This window comes from Heterodontus francisci, chromosome 33 (genome assembly GCF_036365525.1).
Source record: "Heterodontus francisci isolate sHetFra1 chromosome 33, sHetFra1.hap1, whole genome shotgun sequence".
NCBI classification, from domain to species: Eukaryota; Metazoa; Chordata; class Chondrichthyes; order Heterodontiformes; family Heterodontidae; genus Heterodontus; species Heterodontus francisci.
In genome coordinates this window covers 46754070-46774663 of record NC_090403.1, presented here as the reverse complement: position 1 = coordinate 46774663, position 20594 = coordinate 46754070, and the positions used below count along the sequence as shown (strand labels likewise).

The following is a 20594-nucleotide window of genomic DNA, read 5'->3' as shown; positions in this document are numbered from 1 at the left end:
AAGTTAGATTGACTACTGACACTACGCCTCCTATAGGTAAGCTCTGCTTATGTGGAAAACAAATCTACAACTCAGGCCATCCTTTCATCAAAACCAAAAGAGAAATTGAGGAAGTAGCAGTAATGAGGACAATGGTGGGATGGGGTTGGGGGCGGGGTGGGGGGGGGGGGGAGAACTAGGTTGTTGGGGGGTTGGGGGGGGGGGCAACCTAGGGTAAAAGTGGAAATTAAAAGCTAAACAAATGAGGTGTGGGAAATCATATCTGAAATGAAAGACCAGAGTTTAAATACCAGTCTCAACTAGCCTTCGCATTCATGCTTTCCCTAAAGGTCATCTGAAGGAGAGAGATGGGACAAATAAAATAAAACTGATAAGGGAGGCATCTGTTTTCATATCTAGTCAAGCATGTCTTTTGATGTATCAAAGAAGAAAATATGGAAATGTCTACACTGCATGGGTTAACATGGAAGGAAAGACATATAAAAAGTTACAAATAATCCATATTTATTCTTGCCATAAAGCAACAATTCTTTTTTAAGATCTTTGCCACCAATCATTACATGAAAAGCAATATTCCAGCTACCAAAACACTCATCCAGCACCTGCAAACCACAACAGGGACAACTACTTATTAACCTAAACAAAGCTCATTTCAGTGCAGTCTTTTCTTCTTCATAATCTGCACCTTCGTGTAAAATTAGCTTGCTTCACCTCATTCAGTGTTGAAATTAACATCAATTATTCAATAGGTACATTAAAATAAACCATAAAAATTGATTACCCCTTAAAGATGTCAAGGGACTGCATTTAATTAACAAATGGCATGGGGAAGGTTGTGCTTAATGGAGGTCATGGGTACTTAGATCATAAACGGCAAACGGCCTGTTTAGATGAAGTGGAATTCCAAACGACAATCAGGGCTTTGCATTAAACATCAATGGCCTCAGAGTTACTGCTTTTTCCAACCAGTTCAAATGTGCCCCGTTCTTACATGCTTTATCAGTAGTGTGCTATTACAATTAATATTTGCCAAACAGTTCACAACATGGATCTCAACTAATTGTCCCTCTTTCACCCCATACTCAGCAAAACTAACAAGTGACAAATTTGTCCACACACGTAACAATTGCAGTATCAGTGCTAAAATGCAAAACCATATAAATGGGAATTGTTCAGAAAATATTATAAATTTTCAAACTTAATGTCCATTTCTCTGATGTCGATCATGTTCAACAGCACAAATTGAAAAAATCATTAAGTTTTATCTTTGCAGATGTTATGTAACCGTAGCACCTTACATTTATATAGTGTCTTCAAGTCGTGAAGATCCCAGCATTCAGTGCCCATGTCACCATTCCATTCAATGAACTCCCCCCATTTCAGGAAAGGAGATAAATTGGATAACATCTTTTAGTTTAAAAACTTTAAATAGATACTTTATATTGCCTGGATTCTAAAGCTTTATCCGTCATTTGTAGGTTATTGTAGGCCTTATTCCCAATTACCTCAAGCACTCTATATTCTGTGCTTTCTAGATCTCACTTCCACTATGTAAAGAAAGCACTGTATGAGAGTTTGCACATATCCATATATCCTCAGACCTTTCAACTCTTCAAAGAATCAAATCAAACTAATAGTAAACCTTTACACTCTGACGGAAAATAAAACTGCCATTGAAATGAATGATTTTTTGATGAAAAATGTCTTTCAGTATGGACAATGCATTAAATAAAGAACTTTCCCCACTTACTGTAAAACCAACACTGAACATATTTCATTAAAATGAATATAGCCCAGGCAGATGATTTGGCTGAATGATGCAGTAAAATGACACTTTGGATTGGCCAGGAATGATATTGCTATTGTACTTTATATAGGGTACCATTTTGAACAACTATGGGATAGGATTTATATCCCACTGATCTGGCAATTCACTAGTGAGTTATGGTCTACACTATGACTGCAAGATAAACCTATAACACGTCTTCTAAAGATAGTCTGCTTGCAGAATTCATGAAGAATTAATCTGCTATGGCTAACCCAATGGCTCAATCAGTTTATATTGTGAGCAACTGAATAAGAAAGACCAGAACTTTTCATTTTTGAATCCCCATTCTGTGCTGAGGGCATTGCAATTCCCCTGGGTTCCTCCTTTTCATCACAGTCCCATGACCCATACTGGAAGTGTATGTGGATGTTGGGTGAGGACAAAGACTGGGGTCAGCTACAACGTCCTCAAGAATTGCAAATGTTCCAACCTTCATCAACTGGGCTTAGAAATCAAGAGTTGCCAAAAGGTACTGCAGGGCATCTGGAAACCATGGAGATGTACTCCAACAACAGTCATCACCTTATGGACAGGAGGAAAGAATGAGAGAGAAAATAAAAGGAAAACCAAAAGCTTCCCCACCCCAGCCACCCTCCCAATTGCCGGTCCGACTACACCCGTACCCCACTCTGTCATCTCTCGCAGTCCCCCCTTCCTCCTGATTGCCCTCTCGACCCCACCACCCTTCTGCCCTGCAATTACCTCCGGTTCCTCCCTCCCTCCCAATTATCGGTCCACCTCCCCCTCCAATCCCTGATCAGCGAGCTTTCCCTGGGGCCGGGGACCATCCCCAACCAGCAACCGGCCAATCCTTTCAATCTGGCCAGCGGCTGAGTGCAAAATGGAGTAAAAAAAGATAATGATGTTCTGCCACTAAATTCAGCAGGACCCCCACGCTTCCAGGTTCTTCCTCATCCCCCCGCCCCCCCATCAACCCCTCCTTTGCAAATACTGTCTGCTTCCCCATCAATATTGAAGCCACTGAGGCGGATAGAATCAGTCTTTTTATATTCCAATGATGTTACCAGAAGTTCCTAGATTTTGAATATCTTGATTTAATTAAATGTTCAAAATTGTCAGTCAACTTGCAAGCGTGTTGGGATAAACATAGCACAACAATCTGAACTGTGGTTGGTTTTTAAACTGCTTCTGTTCTGTGAAATTTAAGGAATAGGCACCAAATCAAAAACAGACAAATATGTCTCACTTTTGTCATATGTGCAGTTCATACGATCATTAGATCATGAGTTTGTCCACTTGTATATGAAAAGTTTTTACGGTTTATACGAAAAATAAAAATAACCAAAGACAAGCACTGGCAATTGGACAGAATAATTTTAACAACGTAAACTCAAATTTTGAGTGCATTATGCAGGGTGTTGGGTGGGCTATAAAACAAAGGGAGCTGATCAATATTGGATTTGGCTCGGTAGTGATCTTCATACATCACCTGGATTGCACCATCATAGGGAATCATGCACTCTGCATCAATCAAAAGAAATGTCAACACCCAACTCTCCCTTTCTTCAAAACTGAATATACTTGTCAATTAATTATCCTAAACTTAACCCTCATTGTTTGGTTTGACCTGAAAACTGTGCACACCTATATTACATATGTATTCCTATTTTCTATCTTGTCCCTCTCCTTGAAAAAAGTCACAGCAATGAGAACAGATACTGTCTGGGGATTTGGAGCTATGGCTCTCCAGAGCCAACTTAACTGTGAAACAATGCTATTAGAATACCACTCAAGCAAATACTTTAAACACCTAGAGTACAGTTTTCAATTGTTACAAACATATAAAAAGCCACTCTGAGCTTACTGACCTACATAACAAGGTCAGTACTTCTTAGTGAGTACAAAACTAGATATGTTAACTGGAACTTTGCAGCAATTATATGAATTTTGTAATATAGAAATTGAATTTAAACATTGTGAAACTACAATATATCCCAGCAAGGAGTCAGTGCCTTTAGGGTAGGGGAGAGGGGAAATCTTTAAAGAAATCCATTTCATTTAAAAGCTGCAATGAAATTAGTCATTTAACACATTCATCTGCAACTATTTGAACAGAGGAGTTAACTCATTTGAACAAGAAAATTTTTGAGTAAAAGCCAAAGAAGGAAAAATAAAGTATGAATTTGATTGTGGGAGGTGAGCAGAGAGACAGCTACAGGAAGAGCAAAAGATAATTTTTATCCTTGAGCAATGCCACAGAAAATCAGCCAGTATTTTTGAAAAACTTGCTTTTGATAATTTTCTGGGGGTGAAAAGTGCTATGACGGTCTCATAAAGATAAATATGTACTCTTATTGTATTATGGAAAGAACAAAAAAGACATTTCAAAAGTGTATAGACCACAATATCATAAATAAGACAAAAAATAAGATTATGACTGAAAGACAGGGGCTGGAGACCATACATATCAGACACATTACATATCACAAAAGTTTGTCTTGAATTCTCTCCGGCCGTAAAAGAGCCTAGCCAGATATGGCAGTAGTATTCAAGTCTTGGATGGTGTTGAACTTTATAGGGAATTAAGAGCAAATGGGCTGACTTTACAAAGGAATACCACTAGTGCAGAGCCTTCTATGTTGGTTCTACACATCAGGAATCAATTTTTTTTTAACTTAAAATGATGCACAATCATGAGCAGCACGCCTGCAATTTCCCAACAAGCATGTTCTAACAGCTAAGTCTTCCTAATGGCAGTGCAAATTCATTAAAAAATCAACTCCATTGAGGCCAAAATAAATTCGTAGAACGAAAGAGAAAAGTGAGCTTCTTGGAGGCAGCTTTAGCAATGGAGATGTGGATTGAAATCAGAAAAGACAATGAGGCCAAAAATGCTGGCACATTAAGAAGAAATAAAAATAAAAATAAAACCATCGAAGTGATAGTTGATTAAGCTTGCAAGAGACATAAAACTATTTCTCAGAAGAACAAGAAAGAAAGAAACAAGAGAATGGAGGAGCATTATCCCAGGCAGTGTAAGATTTATGGCCTATTCTATAGAAGCTTATCTACCATCTTTTTCTTTTTGTCAATACCACAACATTTTTTGTAGGGATGATTTATTATATCTCAAAACATCTAAGATTTAAAATGGAAACATGTGTGGGCTCTTTGAGCAGTTTGTAGAACTGTGTCCACTTTGAAAATAATGCTTTAGGGTGCGGAAGTTCAGTTATTATCCACCAGATACTGCGAGTATGGGAATGAGTAAGATTAGAGTCAATAACATAACAGACCTGAATTTGCAAGGCCCCACTAGTGGTCTAAACTTTTCATCCAAATCAGCAATGGCTCTATTCCAGAAGTCACAGTTATCACAGCATGAAGATTCCATGGTTCTAGGCCAAAGAAATGGAGGGATGGCTTTCGCAGGTCAAGGATATTGCCTGGCTTGTGACACTGTAGTACCTGAGAGTAAGAACTCAGCAGAGGTGCAGTACAGCCAACATATTCACCAGGGTCATAGTGAAAAGCACCTTCAGCATCTGAAACAAAGATTCCATTACTTAGACTGATATGGAGTAGTTTTAGAGTGCAGCCTGGTTTGCCATGTCCTCCACGGCTCTGCCCTGCAAAGCGACCTAATGATGGCACAGCCAGAAGATGATGGCAGCATGGAGCTGAAGAGGATGGCAAGGGATGATCATGAGAGCAAAGATCTGTCTGCTGAATGCAGCAGTCAGAGAAGCTCAGTCATTAGACAGGATCTAAATGCAGAAGCATTCAATAAGAGTAGTACTACTGATCACCACAGGAAGAATGAATCATGGGAAACGAGCATTCACATGCATGAATCTGCTCCTGCGCTTGTAGTCCTCTGTACATTAATGGAATGGTACCCTTTTCATAATGCCAAGTGCAAACTGGGGCAAACATGCCCACCCATGCAATCGATGATACTCTGCATTTATGGGAAACCTCCCAAGCAGTAACACTGAAGAGTTCTTTTTTGCTGTTAGCTGCTTTCCACAAAACCTTTTGCAACAACAAAGGGTATTCCAGTCCCCAAACAATTGTGGACTGAAGGTTAGAAGATATGAGAAGTCTGTGACACTTGCCTGGAAGGAGTTTGTGTAACAGTTCAAAGCAGTTGCAACCTTGATTCCACTGATAGAGGTATCCATTTTTGAATCAAGTATGGCTATAACTCATTGATTCATGAAGGAAGCTATCAAAGTTAATGCTTCTTCAAACAGATAAGATAGCCTGTCTCTTTAGACAAGAGTGTCTGCTCAAGAAGCTGCAAATAAAAAGCGAGGTCCAGAGGAATACCCATAGTTGGATGCTAATGAGCTGTCTAACAACTACAGCTGTACATAGAGTCACTGACAAAAGATGCAGTACAGTTTTAAATATAGGAATATAGGAGCAGGAGTAGGCCATTCAGCCCATTGAGCCTGCTCCGCCATTCAGTATGATCATGGCTGATCATCCACTTCAATGTCTTTTTCCCACACTATCCCCATATCCCTTTTTGTCAATGGTATTTAGAAATCATTCAATCTCAACTTTGAACATACTCAATGACTGAGCTTCCACAGCCCGCTGGGGTAGAGAATTCCAAAGATTCAAAGATAAAGAAATTTTTCCTCATCTCTGTCCTAAGTGGCTTCCCCCTTATTTTGAAATTGTATCCCCTGGTTGTAGACTCCCCAACCAGGGGGAGCATCTTAGCTGCATCTCCCCTGTCTATCCCTTTAAGTATTTTGTAGGTTTCAATGAAATCACCTCTCATTCTTCGAAACTCTAGAGAATACAGGCCCAGTTTCCCCAATCTCTCTTCATAGGACAGTCCTGCCATCCCGGGAACAAGTCTGGTGAACCTTCGTTGCATTCCCTCTATGGTAATAATATCCTTCCTAAGATATATCAGAAATACTCCAACAAGTTTCAATAATTTTTTTTGTCGAACAATACAATAGCTCAGAAACAATCAATGCCAGCTTGGCTTAGTAGTCGGACTTGTACCTCTGAGTCAGAATGTGCTGGTTCAAGTCATACTACAGGTCTTGTGTGTATAATCTAAACAGAGATTGAGTGCAGTATTGAGGGAAAGTTGTGTTTTTGGAGGTGTTCTATTTCAGATGAGATGTTAAACTGAGGCCTTATCTGCCCATTCAGGTAGATGCTAAAGATCCCATGGCATTATTTGAAGATCACGAAAGTTCTCCTGGTGTCCTGACCAACATTTACCCCTCACATCAAAAAGACGCAGATTAACTGGTCATTATTTCCTTGCTATTTGAGACTTTGATATCTGTGAATTGACTACCACATTTGCCGACTAAGCAAGCGACTATACTTCAATAATAATTAATTGGCTATAAAGTGTCTTGGGAGTTCTAGCAGATGTGAAAGGTGTTATAGAAAATGAAAGATTTTTCTTTTGAGTCATTAAGAAATTAAGCAACAGATATGCACCTCTAACTGCAAGGATCCAACTGAAGCATACAGGCTTCCACAGCAGCATCCATTTTATAAAGGTGTTTGTTACGACAAAGTGAGAAGGGGTCCAGGGGGTCCCTCTCAGCCTTTGCCTGGTTTAACTGTAATGGGGTTTAACTTTTAGAAAAACACCGTGTTTTAGCTCCCCCTTAGTGAATCCTTGTTCACCGCTTTCCAATTGGAAGGCAAAGAAATCAATTCAGACAGGTTTTCTTAGATTTTAAACAAGAAAGGTACAAGTTTATTAATCTTAAACTCTAATCCAGTTACCGACTACTAATGTGCGACGGGACCACGCGAGCATGCATAGGCGATAAACACACACACAGATAGAGACAGAAAAGTAGAAAAGAATAAAGGGGAAAAGTTTGAGGCAATTGATGGGTTTCTATTTTACTGTCCTTTGAGTTTGCTGTGAAGTCTTTGGCTGCCGGTCAGATCTGCAATTTGTTGAGGCCCAGTGCACACCTCAACTTGTTTGGAGGTCGGAGTCTTTTCTCTCGAGGTTTACGTGTCTTCCATGGGTCTGGTGGCCTGGTGGGGGGAGTAGAGAGAAAGGGAGAGAGAGAAAAAGAGAAAGAGAGAGAGACTTCCTTGCTCCAGCTTCAGTTTCAACTGCCTCTGCCTTTCTCTGTGCACAATTCAAAAAACCCCAGGTTGCCAGTAGGTTAGTCATGTGACTAGCTGGTTTGACCACTTCTGTTTGTGGATTCTGCCATCTTAGCAGTCATCCTAGAACGTGAGCGTCTTCCCCTTCAATGTCTGGTCATCACAGTCCATTTTGGGTTAAGTGGACCAGGGAATAGGCCTTTGTCCAAGCACTGTCTGTTAGTATGCAAATTTTTTTCCAGCCAAGTGTCTGGTGATTTTTATTTTAAAAAAGTCCTTTCTTCACTCCAGCAACAGTTTCAAATCAATGTTCATATGACAAAATTAATATGCCGCATTCTTGGCAAGTGGGGATCTGCTGAGCATGTTTAACTTACTTGACATGGCTTCAGTCTCTGGATTGCATAATGGGGAGGATTCATCATTTTAAAAAAATTGTACACTTTCATGAGCCTTATGCAGTCTGTGCGGGCTTCAAACACAAAGTGCTTTCACACAGTAGTGTTCTCTGTACACTGGGTGCGAAGTAGGCCTTAGGTCTCAGTGTCCAATGTTCTCTTGTTCCCAAGGCAGTAGGCACTCAACATCTCATTCTCAATCCCAATTTATCAAATGGCAGCAGAGAATTTTATCTAACTGATTACCTATTTAACTAGGTGTACATACATGCACCTTGGCCCAGTGAAATTTATATCAAGATGCATTATGAAGCAAAAGTGTAACTTTCCCTTCTTCCCCTATTTTGCCTCAAACGTAACAGATATCAAAAGGCTGCTTCAATGCTCCAATTTATGGAGATACTTTCTTTTTAATAACACTGTAAATGGAGAGAATTAGATGTTACGGAGGTTTACAATACAGATTCGTTGGATTTTTGACACAACTCTCCTGAGTCAGGTTACGAATTATGACTGGAGAAACTGGGCTTTTCAACTTGGAAAGGACACTACTGTGAGAGATAATCTTATAAAGGTATGGAAGATTATTAAGGATGTCAAAATAATTTACCTGGAATATTAATTTAAACTGTACGAGCAGAAATAGGTGTCACAGGTTCAAATTAGAGAAGGATACTTTTAAGGCAGACATCAAGACAAAAACCTTAGAATCACTTAAAAAAAAACAACTGAATTCTACAATGGGGGAGGGAGAAAGTGTTAGGATCCCACTGGATGGAGGAATCAAATGGCCTTCCTTATCCATATCAGCTTTTGATATTATTTGTTCTGATCAATATATATGTTACTGTAATCCTCTAAGAGATCACAAAACATAAGAGTTGTACCTCCTCCTCACTTTATTGAAATGGGTCAATGCCACTGTTAAAAGTGTGGTGATAGGAATTTATTATGAATGTGCTAAGCGTCATTATTTCTAGGCTCTAATTACCTTTTAATTACATAAATAAGAGAGCTGATCCTTACCTGTTTAAACTGAAATGGTTCCTCTGTTTTGTTACCGAGTTTTGTTTCTCTGTTAAGAGAGACCTAAAATAAAAAATATATTGTTAGGTATAGTAAATTAACTAATTCTGTAAAAGATGATAGTTTGTCAGACATTATTTAAGCTCTTAATTCGTTATATTCCTAACGTAAACCCTTCCTCTTTGAAAGCACTGACTCACTTCCAGGTATGGTTCTACCAGTGCTGGCAGCCTTGTGATACCTCACCCAAGTAGTTATTCTTAATGAGTGAACCTAGACAGTGTTGGCAGACTTTTCATCCTTGAAAAACATCACAGGCAAGCCCGATCCTGTTTTCACCTATTGTTGACACAAGTTCACCTTCCAGCTGGAGTCTGTAAATGCTGAGCAGGATTGGGAACCCAAATTGATCGTTTTCCACTCTAATCCAGGGTTACTAAGGAAATTATAATGCTGCTGCCCTGATTGAGATCAGCCAATTCAGCACAGAAGCCCGAGACCTTGTCATCCATATGGTTTAGTACTACGCTTGTGTAGCGGGGATGGGGGGTGGGTGGGTGAGGTGCAAGCTCTTCATTCTCACAATATATTAATCATGTAAATTTCACTGTTGCCCACACTCCTGTTGCAAGACCTGAACTTATTTTTGGAGCTACATGCTCTTTCTTCACATTATAAAAAATGTAAAGTTTAAGTATTTCAATATTCAGAGCTTGAGATAGTCAACCAATATTTACTCACTAATATCTAGGTTCTACTGCAATTTGAAAGCTGGGACAGCGCCACCTGACAAAATCAGTCACAGATGCCTGCTTTCCAAGCTGAAAAGCCCTGTATAAGACATACAGCTTCCTTCTATACTAGCCAGAAGGAAACAAAGCCGACACAATGAGCTTTTGTCAAGCCTCTGGCTGTAGGCAGTTTAAAACCTGTTTCAGTGCAGGATTGTGAACCCCACAATGCATTGCACAATGGCAATATTGGCATCACCTTGTTATACAATTCATTATGTTTTGAAAGACATCCCTGAAGCCAGTATAACTGCCTTCAACTAAAGAAAACCCACTTTTGGTACAACAAAGACTAATGTGAAACTGTTCTGCATTCCGGCACTCAAAAGGCAATATTAACTTAAGCAGAAAACCATAGGAGTATCGCTCTTGATCAAAACCAGCATTTTGAAAGATATGCTGTTTTGAAACGAGCAGAGATTGCAACTTAATTTTATACATTCCAACAATTACCAGCAAATGCAAATGTTCATTACATATCCAGTCGATTAAACATTTAACCAGTAATTGCATTTGAGGAAATGGATTGAAAAAAATCTACGGTCATCAATTAACAAATAGGGGACATGCTTCTTATAAGTAGCCAAATTAATCAAATGAAATGACCTTGCTACTTGTCTTTCACCCTTCCTAGGGGAAAGGTGTGAAAGTGGGTTGAGAATAGGTAAATATTCCAAATAAAAAGTAACTTTGAAATTCAGATTTTTAACTGATTTTGACCTTTCATACATACCACATATATTGAGGTACTGTAGTTCAGGTGAGCACCTCAGGACGTTTGACTACTTTAAAAGTATCATATAAATGCAAGCTGTTGTTGCGTTAACCTGTAGCCTACTTAGTTGTCCGTCCGGCCTACCACCAAAATATTTTTTGCTCCAGATTATATAAGAACATATCAAGATTATACCTTTTACAATCCAAATTCCACACATTAACATGCAAACAATACACTTGTATTAGTTCTGCTGGCACAGACTCACATAATACATTTGTATGAAAGAGCTGGCACAGACCCGATGGGCCAAATGGCCTCTTCTGTGCCAGATGATCCTATGATTCTAAGAGAAGGTCCCATTCCATCCCATGAAATGTACTGTTGGCATCCAAGGACAGTAAGGTTAGGTTCCTGAAGGAAGTGAGTGCGGTGTAGGCTGTTGAAGTGACATTGAATGAACATTGACTTTCTCACGGATAAAACCTTTCTGATCTTTTATGCATCAGGCTGAGGATGATTTTTAAATGCCATGCCAGGATTCTGGAATCAAATTAACAGAGATGGATCTATAGTAAGCAGAGCTTGATGCCCACTTCCCTTTTTCTATGCATTCAAGAATGCGGCAGTGTGGACTGTAGGCAGAGAACCTCATGATAAAGGGGTTCTAATTCTCGAGTCATCTTTTTATAAAAGCTGGAAGTCCATCAGGTCATGAGCTTTGTCACTGCATCAGGCGTATGGTTTGACTTACTTCCTCGTAAGTCATGGGAGGGACTAGCTTCTCTTCCTTGCCCTGCTGCGGCAGTGGCAGGTTGAATGGTCTTGGCTGAAGCTGTAATTTCAGACTTAAATAGATCTCCACAGAATTCAGTTTCCTTCCACTGAGCCAATTTTGTATCCACCTTGCTGCATTTCCCTGGATCCCATGGGCTTTTTTTTTAACCAGTCTGTCACGTAGGGCCTTGCTAAAATCCATGTGGACCACATCAACTGCAATACCCTCATATATCTTCCTTGTTACTTCTTCAAAAAATTCAATCAAGTTGGTCAAACAAGATCTTCCCTTAACAAATCCATGTTGACTATCCTTGATTAACCTGTGCCTTTCTAAGTGACAGTTTATCCTGTCTCTCAGAATAGATTCCAATAATTTGCCCACTACTGAGGTTAGACTGACTCACCTGTAATTATTCGGTCTATCCTTCGCTTCCTTTTTAAACAGAGGTACAATGTTAGCAGTTCTCCAATCCTCCAGCACCACACCTGAATCCAGTGAGGACCAGAAAAAAAAAAGACCTTCTGCTATTTCCTCTCTTGCTTCTTTTAACAGCCTAAGCATATTTCATCCCGCCCTGGTGATTTATCAACTTTCAAGGATGTTAATCCCATTAATACTTCCTCTCTCCCTATGTTTATCACATCCAATACTTCACACTTCTCCTTAACTACAATATCTGCATCGTCCACTTCTTTTGTGAAGACAGATGCAAAGTATTTATTAACAACCATACCAACATCTTCCACCCCTACACATAGGTTACCTTTTTGGTCTTTTATGGGCCCTACTCTCTCCTTAGTTATCCTCTTACTCTTAATGTATTGATAAAACATTGTTGGGTTCACCTTGATTTTGCTAGCCAATATTCTTTCATGCCCTCTCTTTGCTTTCCTAATTTCCTTTTTGATTTCACCCCTCCACTTCCTACACTCTTCTCGGCTTTCTGTACTATTGAGTTCTCAGTGTCGAACATAAGCTTTCCTTTTTTGCCTTATCTTACCCTGTAGGCTCCTCGACATTCATGGGACTCTAGAATTGGCCATCTCACCCTTTTTCTTTGTGGGGACATGTTTACTCTTTGAATCCTCCCTTTGAATGCCTCCCACTGCTCTGGCACTGATTTATCTTCAGGTAGCTGTTTCTAGTCCACTTTCACTAAATCACTCCTCAGTTTAGTAAAATTAGCCTTGCCCCAATTGAGAACTCTAACTCCTGTTCTATCTTTGTCCTTTTCCATAGTTATGTTAAAACTGACTGAATTGTGATCGCTACCACCAAAATGCTCTCCCACAGCCACAACTTCCACCTGCCTGTCTTAATTTCCTAAAACTAAGTCTAAAACTGCGCCCTCTCTCGTAGGACTTGCTACATACTGGGCAAAAAAGTTTTCCTGAATGCACCTCAAGAATTCTGCTCCCTCGATTTCTTTCACACTAGAACTATCCGAGTTAATATTGGGATAGTTAAAATCCCCTACTATTACTGCCATATTGTTCTTGCACCTCTCAGAAATTTGCCTACATATCAGCTCTTCTATTTCCCTGTGACTGTTTGGGAGTCTATAATAAACTCCCAGCAGAGTGATTGCCCCTTTTTTGTTCCTTAGCTCAATCCATACGCCCTCATTTGATGAACCTTGCAACATATCATCCCTCCTCCCAGCAGTAATAGTTTCCTTGACCAAAATTGCCACGCCCCTTCCTTTCTTTCCCCCTCCCTATTGCGTCTGAAAACCCTGTAACCAGGAACGTTGAACTGCCATGCCTGTCCCTCCTTAAGACATGTCTCGGGTCTAAAGGGATCAAAGGGTATGGGGCGAAAGCGGGAACAGGTTACTGAGTTGAATGATCCGCCATGATCATAATGAATGGCGCAGCAGGCTCGAAGGGCCGAATGGCCTACTCCTGTTCTTATTTTCTATGTTTCTATGTCTCTGTTACAGCTAAGATATCATACTGCCACATGTCTATCTGTGCCCTCAACTCATCTGCTTTATTCGCTATACTCCTTGCATTGAAATAGATACCCTTGAGCGCTACCAAACTCTTTTTTTTATTTTCTAACCTTTGTTTCCTCTGTCTTCCAGACTCATCCATTAATTTTCTGCCTTCCCTTTTCATTTCTGATTTTGTCCCAACTAAGTCTACCCTCAGGTCTCCATCCCTCTGCTAAACCAGTTTAAACTTTCCCCAACAGCACCAGCAAAACGTCCCACAAGGAAGTCAGTCCCGGCTCTGTTCAGGTGCAACCGTCCGGCCTGTACAGGTCCTATCTTCTCCTACAGCTGGTCCCAATGTCCCAGGAATGTAAAGTCCTCCCTCCTGCACCATCTTTCCAGCCATGCATTCATCTGTCTTATCCTTCTATTTCTATACTCACTTGCACGTGGCACTGGGAGTAATCTGGAGATTACTACCTTTGAGGTCTTGCTTGCTAATTTCTTACCTAGCTCCCTAAATTCTGACTACAGGACCACATCCCTCTTTCTACCTATGTCGTTGGTTCCAATGTGCACCACGACTGCTGGCTGTTCACCCTCCCCCTTCAGGATGCTCTTGACCCTGGCACCAGGGAGGCAACACATCATCCTGGATTCACATCTGCGGCCACAGAATCGCCCGTCTGCTCCCCTGACTATCAAATCATCTATCACTATGACTCTTCCAGTTTTCCCTGTACCGTCCTGTGCAGCTGAGCTACCCATGGTGCCATGGACTTGGCTCTGGCTGCACTCTCCAAGTGATGCATCACTTTCCTCAGTATTCAGACATGAATACCTGCTGGAGAGTGAGATGCACTCAGGGGTCTCCTGCACTACCTACCTGATTCTTTTTGACTGCCTGGTGGTCACCCATTCCCTGTCTCTCTGCATACTCTTAAGCTGTGGGGGAACCACATCTATAATTGTGCTTTCCATGTAGCTCTCATCCTCATGAATGCACCGCAGTGTCGCCAGTTGCCACTCAAGTTCCAAAACCCGGAGCTCAAGCTGCTGCAATTAACAACACTTCCTGCACAAATGATTATCCAGGATACGGGAAGTATCCTAGAGCTCCCATATAGCACAGGAGGTGCACTCTCGAGGTGGAAGCATCCCTGCCATTCCTTTATTTATTAGTTGACCCTTTGCTACTGCTATAAAAAAACCTTACCAATACTATAATATCTTAGAAGGATAATTAAAACCTTACTATCACTGATAAATCCTACTAAAGATATACAGTTCACTAGTTAAAATAAACCTTACTTAAACAAAAATACCAGCTACTGAATTGTTCATTATTAATACTTAAATTTTTTACTTTAGTCTCCCAGTTGTTCAGATACTATAACCTAGCGATTTACACACGCACCCTAACAGTAAAGTACTAACCCAACTATTTACTGATAATCCCGAACAGCAGTTACTCACCAACCAATCACCTTTCAGCTTTACTGTGATGTCACTGTTCACGTTATTCTTAAACTCAGGCGGGCCTGGACTCCTCTCTGCTGCTCTCCCGGAAGGTAAGTGCTCACATGGAGGATTATCCCCCAATTTCCTTCACTTTACCATTGGCAGCTGAGCCTTGGCCCTCAGCTCTGGAATTCCCTCCCTAAACATCTCTGCCTCTCCAACGTTCTCTCTCCTTCTTAGACAGTGTTCCTTAAAACCTATCTCTTTGACCTAGCTTTTGGTCACCTAACTTAATATCTTCTCATGTGGCTCGGTGTCAAATTTTGCCTGATAGCATTCCTGTGAAGCACATTGGAAGGTTGATAGCTCTTAGGTCTAAAGGAATCAAAGGGTATGGGGCGAAAGCAGGAACAGGCTACTGAGTTGGATGATCAGCCATGATCATAATGAATGGCGGAGCAGGCTCGAAGGGTCGAATGGCCTAATCCTGCTCCTATTTTCTGTGTTTTACCATATTAGAGGTGCTATAAAAATTAATGTTATAATAGTAGTAGGAGTCATAGAGATATCGTTCCATCCAGCTTTCGAGATTTGCATGCTCAGAGTCAGTTAGGTGGGTTGGCAATGGAGGCTATGTTCATGCATTCTTTAGTGGAAAATGCAAGCATCTTTTGTCTCCTTATGAGGCAAGATGTTTCTTGTGGATACAGCCCTCTGCATCAACAAAATTTTGGTTAGTACTAGCTAGATAATTAAAAGGACAGGCCGCGTTACTTTTTCACCTGGTCAGCAAAATATTCCACCTCCCATATATAAAGTAGACACTTTGGAATATGTTGAGCACTGCCCATACCTTGGCAGCCACCTGTCTCAAAAGGCCACCATTGACTAGGAGATCCAACAGCGGATCAGCTGCGCCAGCTCAGCCTTCTACAAACTACGGCAGTGAGTGTTTGACAACAAAGACCTCTGCAAGGCAACACAAGTCCTTGTGTACAGAGCAGTTGTCATCACCACACTTCAGTGGGATCTGGACTGTGTATCAGTGACACACAAGAGCGCCAGAGAAATTCCATCAGCAGTGCCTCTGCCGCATCCTCTGGATTCAATGGGAAGACCCCTGAACAAACACTAATGTCCTTCTTGAAGCCACCTCCACAGGCATTCAGGCAAAACCCCTGCAAAATCAACTTCAGATGCAGTGGACACTGTGTCCGGATGGCCGAAAACCATCCCCCCGCCAGGTCCTGTTTTCTCAACTCTCAAATGGCCAGCGTTCCAGGGGAGGACAAAGAAAACACTTCAAAGACACTTGGAAACTCTCTTGAAGCATGGCGCATTAACATTGATGACTGGGAGGAGCTTGCTACCAATAGTTCAAAATGGCGACACCATGTCCATCAAGCTGCATCATGCTTTGAGTCCAAATGCCTTAATGATGAGGCAGAGCGGCAGCAGAGAGGGAAAGAAAAGGAAGAAAATCCTGCACTCCGGATTCTACTATCTCATAGGACGTCCTGTCCCATGTGCCCAAAGATCTACAGGTCGAGAATCAGCCTGTTCAGTCACATGAAGAACCCTGGCAGAAATTCCCGACCTCGAGTAGACATCACCCTTATACCTATCAGGTAAGTCAAGGAATGGCCTAAGAGAAGTTTTTAAAATTATGAAAGGTTTTGACAGAGTAGACAAAAGAGAGCGTTTCCACTTGAGGGGAAGAGCATGATTAAAGGCCATCAAGAATAAGATAGCCACCAAGAAAACAAATAGGGAGTTCAGAAGAAACTTCTTTATCCGAAGAGTGATGAGAATGTGGAACATGCTATCACATGGAGTAGATGAGGTAAATAGTATAGTTATATTTAAGGGGAGGCTAGACAGACGATTGAGGGAGACGGAAGTAGCGGATTATGTTGATCGAGTTAAATGAGGAAAGTTGGGAATAGGCTGGAGTGGAGCAGAAACACAAACACTGACTGGTTGTGCTGAATGGCCTGTTTCTGTTCTGTATATTTTATGTCATACTAAGTTATTTACCAGGAACAAGCGATTGATTTCTGGACCACTATTTTCATTTTGAGAAGCTTCATTAGGAAATCACACACTAAGTAGCCTAATTTCCAAGTGTGGGTGGTTGGGTTAGTGTTGTAATGATTACAACACTAGCACAACAACCCTCACTTGGAAGACGTATTAGATGGATGTATCTATAAGATCGTGCTACAATACATACTTGCTCTGTAAATTAAACGGTGATCTTAATTTTAGACACATTCGCTTGTTGATGGATTTGACGATGTTGGTTTGTGTGCAAGGTATGACAAAATTAACTGTTTTTCTTCATAATATATCATGACATTTGCTGCTTTGATTCCTTCATTCTCAAAACCTCTTTCTTTGTGCTTTCACAAGGGTGCATTCCACCCCCGCAATCCTTCCTTTGGAGGAACTTGTAACAATATCACGAGGGAAGAGGTGCTGGACATAACTGATGGGACTAAAGGCAGACAAGTCACCAGGACCTGATGGCCTGCACCCAAGGGTTTTAAAAGAAGTGGCTGCAGAGATAGTGGAGGCATTGGTCATAATATACCAAAACTCACTGGATTCCTGTAGGGTACCAGCAGATTGGAAAACCACTAATGTGACACCCCTATTCAAGAAGGGAGGGAGACAGAAAGCAGAAAGACCAGTTAGCTTAACATCAGTCATATATAGAGGATTGGATAAGGAAAAAAAAAAAGGAGGCGTATGGCAGATTCAGAGTGCTGAAAACAGCGGAGGCCCTAGAGGACTATAGAAAGTATAGGGGAGTACTTAAAAAAAGTAATTAGGAGAGCGAAGAGGGGGCATGAAAAATCACTGGCAGACAAGATAAAGGAAAATCCCAAGACGTTTTATAAGTATGTTAGGGGCAAAGAAGATAACCAGGGAAAAAGTGGGGCCCATTAGGGATCAAAGAGGCAATCTGTGTGTAGAGCCGGAGGACATAGGTGAGGTTTTGAACAATTATTTTTCATCTGTATTCACTATGGAGAGGGACAATGTAGGTGTAGTGATCAGGGAAGGGGATTCTGATATACTTGATCAAATTAGCATTGACAAGGAGGAAGTATTAGCTGCATGAGCGGGTTTGAAGGTGGTTAAATCCCCAGGCCCAGATGAGATATATCCCAGGCTGCTATGTGAAGCAAGGAAGGAGATAGCGGGGGCTCTGACACAAATTTTCAGATTCTCTCTGGCCACAGGAGAGGTACCAGAGGACAGCAAATGAGGTACCATTATTCAAGAAGGGTAGCAGGGATAAACCAGGTAATTACAGCCAGTGAGTCTAACATCAGTGGTAGGGAAATCATTGGACAAAATTCTGAGACAGGATTAATCTCACTTGGAGAGGCAGGGATTAATCAGGGATAGTCAGCATAGCTTTGTCAGGGGGAGATCATGTCTAACAAACCTGATTGAATTTTTTGAGGAGGCGATTCGATGTGTAGATGAGGATAAAGCAGTTGCTGTAGTCTACATGGACTTCAGTAAGGCTTTTGATAAGGTGCCGCATGGGAGATTGGTTAAGAAAGTAAAGGCCCATGGGATCCAGGGCAATTTGGCAAATTGGATTCAAAATTGGCTTAGTGGCAGGATGCAGAGGGTGATCGTCGAGGGTTGTTTCTGCGAGCGGAAGCATGTGGCCATTGGTGTACCACAGGGATCGGTGCTGGGACCCTTACTGTTTGTAGCGTACATTAATGATTTAGATGTGAATGTAGGAGGTATGATCAGTAAGTTCACAGACAACACAAAGATTGGTGGTGTCATAAATAGTGAGGAGGAAAGCCTTAGACTACAGGATGATATAGATGGGCTGGTAAGATGGGCGGAGCAGTGGCAAATGGAGTTTAATCCTGAGAAGTGTGAGGTGATGCACTTTGGGAGGTCTAACAAGGCAATGGAATATACAATGGATGGTAGGACCCTCAGGAGTACAGAGGGTCAGAGGGGCCTTGGGGTGCTTGTCCATAGATCACTGAAGGCAGCAGCACAGGTAGATAAGGTGGTTAGGAAGGCATACGGGATGCTTGCCTTTATTAGCCAAGGCATAGAATATAAGAGCAGAAAGGTTATACTGGAGCTGTATAAAACGCTGGTTAGGCCACAGTTGGAGTACTGTGTACAGTTCTGGTTGCCACACAATAGGAAAGATGTGATTGCAATGGAGAGGGTGCAGAGGAGATTCACCAGGATGTTGCCTAGGCTGGAGCATTTCAGTTATAAAGGCAGACTAGGTAGGCTGGGGTTGTTTTCCTTGGAGCAGAGAAGACTGAGGGGAGACCTGATTGAGGCACACAAAATTATGAGGGGCATTGATAGGATAGATAGGAAGAAAGTTTTTCCCTTAGCGGAGAGGTCAATAACTAGGGGGCATAGATTTAAGGTAAGGGGCAGGAGGTTTAGAGGGGAGTTGAGGAGGAATTCTTTCACCCAGAGGGTGGTTGGAATCTGGAAAATATTGCCTGAAGGGGCAGTAGAGGCAGGAACACTCTCGACATTCAAGAAATATTTAGATGAGCACTTGAAACGCCATAACATACAAGGCTATGGGCCAAGTGCGGGGAAATGGGATTAGTTAGGACGGGTGCTTGACGGTAGGCGCATTGGGCTGAAGGGCCTGTTTCAGTGCTGTAAAACTCAATGACTCTATTGGGAAAATGCTTAAGTCCATTATTAAGGAAGAAATAGTAGGACATTTAGAAAAACATAATGCAATCAAACAGTCAACATGGTTTTATGAAAGGGAAATCATGTTTGACAAATTTGTTAGAGTTCTTTGAGGATACAATCAGAGTGGATAAAGGGGAACCAGTAAATGCTGTGTATTTGGATTTTCAGAAGGCGTTTGATAAGGTGCCACGTAAAAAGGTTAATGCTCAAAATAAGAGCTCAGGGTATTGGGGGTAATGTGTTGGCATGAATTGAGGATTGGCTAACTCACAGAAGGCAGAGAGTCGGGTCTTTTTCAGGTTGGAAAGCGGTAACTAGCGGGGTGCCACAAGGATCGGTCCTAGGGCCTCAACTATTTACTATCTATATTAATGACTTGGAGGAAGGAACAGAGAGTAGTGTATCCAAATTTACTGATGATACAAAAATAGGTGCGAAGACATGTTGTGATGAGGACACAAAGAATCTGCAAAGGGATGTAGTAGATAGGTTAAGTGAGTGGGCAAAAACTTGGCAGATGGTGTTTAATGTGGGAAAGTGAGGGGTAATCCACTTTGGTAGGAAGAATAAAAAGGCAGATTATTATTTAGATGGAGAAAGACTACAAAATACTGCCGTACAGAGGGATCTGGGTGTTCCTGTGCATGAAGCGCAAAAGGTAAGCATGCAAGTGCAGCTAGTAAATAAGAAGGTAAATGGAATTTTGGCCTTTATTGCTAGGGGGTTAGAGTTTAAAAATAGGGAAGTCCTGTTACAACTGTACAGGGTGTTGGTGAGGCCACACCTGGAGTACTGCGTACAGTTTTGGTGCCATATTTAAAGAAGGATATACTAACATTGGAGGCAATTCAGAAAAGGTTCACT

At 41.3% G+C, this 20594-nt stretch overlaps 1 protein-coding gene across 6 annotated transcripts in view; it reads right to left on the bottom strand.

Annotated features, from left to right (window-relative positions):
• The window catches only part of raraa (retinoic acid receptor, alpha a), a 594392-nt gene that overhangs the window by 414899 nt on the left and 158899 nt on the right, over nt 1–20594 (bottom strand). For all 6 annotated transcript variants that reach the window (XM_068013478.1, XM_068013476.1, XM_068013481.1 and 3 more), the window contains one exon: nt 9328–9390. The gene's annotated coding sequence lies outside the window, so the exon portion shown is untranslated. The remainder of the gene's footprint in view (nt 1–9327; nt 9391–20594) is intronic.